At 33.8% G+C, this 2122-nt stretch overlaps 1 pseudogene; it reads left to right on the forward strand.

Annotated features, from left to right (window-relative positions):
- Positions 1-1467: 1467 nt before the first annotated feature.
- On the forward strand, positions 1468-1745 carry LOC127546567 (transcription and mRNA export factor ENY2-like; annotated as a pseudogene).
- Positions 1746-2122: the final 377 nt, after the last annotated feature.

Raw genomic sequence — 2122 nt, forward strand, 5'->3', positions numbered from 1 at the left:
TTGCAAGTCAAATTCCAGGACAATTAACTTTAAGGGGCTTTCTCAGGTCTCCTTTTGAAATAAAATCTTTTGGTATACAAATATTACTTTTGAGATTTTGGCCAGAGCTTAAGAATTTTTTTAGTCATATTGAAATTTTGGTGGTAGAGGAATTTGACATGTAGTATTCTATTTAAAATAGTTTAAGGAAAATAAAGGAAATTAAGGAAAAGCTCCTATTTACCTAAACTAGAGAAGTGTTTATATAATTGATATAATTGACCAAGGAAATACTATATAATTGTGCTCTAGAGCAAGATACTGAAAAATGACTGTTACATAAAAGTAAAAGAAATCAACAAAACATTTAAAGAGCAGGGCAGGAGGTGTTAGTGAATAGTAGTTGAAAAAGCACTGGACCAAAAGACTTGAGTTTTTTTTTTCTTTTAATTACATCTCATCTTTAAAATAGGAATAATAATATTTGCAACACTATAATGACCAAACACAATAACAACTTATATTTTTTATGTTTTCAAATGTATAACATATTTTCCTAAATTTAATTTAACAAATATTTATTTACCTCTTAACACCTTGTGAGATAGATAGTTCCAGTGTTATCATTAACATTTTTCAGATAAATAAATGATGTCTGAGGGCCATATAACTAGTAAAAAATAGAATTGGCACTCAAATGGAAGAATTCTGACTCCAAGTTCAATACTTTCCACTACACCATTAAAATGATTGTGGAAACACTTTGTGATCATAAAGTTCTACAAATGCATAAAATATAATCATTAATAAAAACAAACTGTGGTTTCTTTGGTGGTTCAGAGAGTTCCCAGTGAGGAAGTTCTCTCTAAGTCAACTGTTTTACATTTTATAACTTTACAGAGCTGCCTGGGGCATTGAGAGATTAATGAGTCTCCTGTAATGAGCCAGAATTCTGGGAAAGGTGTTAACTCAGTGAAATTGATAAGACAAAGGTTATCTAGTTTAGCATGGTGATTAATAGTTCTCTAGTTCAGTACATATATTTAATATTTAATATAGTTCTACAAGATTGACATCTATTATACAAGATTCACACCATCGATGATGTAATTATAATAGAGCATATAAGCTGGGACAAATTCAGCCAGAGACATTCATTCCATCTCCCACCTTTGTGGTGGCTGGAAGCTGGAGCACAAGCCCTTGGACTCAAACATTCATTCCATCTCCCACCGCCATGGGAGACTAGGACAGACTCAGAGAAGACAGAGGACTGGATGCTGGAGCACAAGCTCTTGGACTGAGACAGACTTCAAGACAGAGACCATCATGGTGGTCCTCCTGCTTCCTCCACAGAAACCAAGACACATTCTAGAGGACCTCCAGAAAGCTGGCCTGGGCCCCAGGCAAGGAGACAAGACTGAGAAGGAGACAATAAAGTGCTGCTGCTATTCTTGTGGTGATTACTCTGCTGAAACTAAGATTAACAAAATGAACAAAGATGCACAGATGAGAGCAACTAGAAACTGGTGGTGAATGAAAACAATTTAATGAGTTGCTAAGAGCTAAATTAATGGAATGTGCTTGGAAGGATCAATTAAAAGCTCATTGTAAAGATGTGATTAAAGAAAAAAGATTAGAACACAGTTACTCTTGATGACTTGATAGCAGAGATAATGCCAAAAGGCAGAGCACTTGTACCCCACAATGTGAAGAAGGAACTTTTTCGAAGAATAATAACTTTTCTTGCTCAGCATTTAAAATAGGCTAATCATCACCGCCAGGTACTCTGATTTCTTTGATCCATTAAAAAAAGACATGCCATACGTTTGGAGTGCATTTTCTAAATTAGTCTTTTTTTTGAAAGATGAATTTTACATGTTTTGGTAATAACCTGTGTGTTGTATTGATTTTTTTCTTGAAGATTATTTTAATAATAAAAACAAAATGTAAATGTATGAAATTTACATATTTCTACTGTACTATTCTATATTCTCTATTTTCAACTTTTAACACTGACTATAAATGTTATCATCTTTCTCCAGAATTCTGGCTCATTACAGTGTCCCAATTCAAGTAGCCATTTTGGGCTCCAAGACAGTCTTTTTATCCTTCAGGGGTTAAGGAGAAAGGGAATGTGAAA

The sequence above is a fragment of the Antechinus flavipes genome, chromosome 2 (genome assembly GCF_016432865.1).
Source record: "Antechinus flavipes isolate AdamAnt ecotype Samford, QLD, Australia chromosome 2, AdamAnt_v2, whole genome shotgun sequence".
NCBI classification, from domain to species: Eukaryota; Metazoa; Chordata; class Mammalia; order Dasyuromorphia; family Dasyuridae; genus Antechinus; species Antechinus flavipes.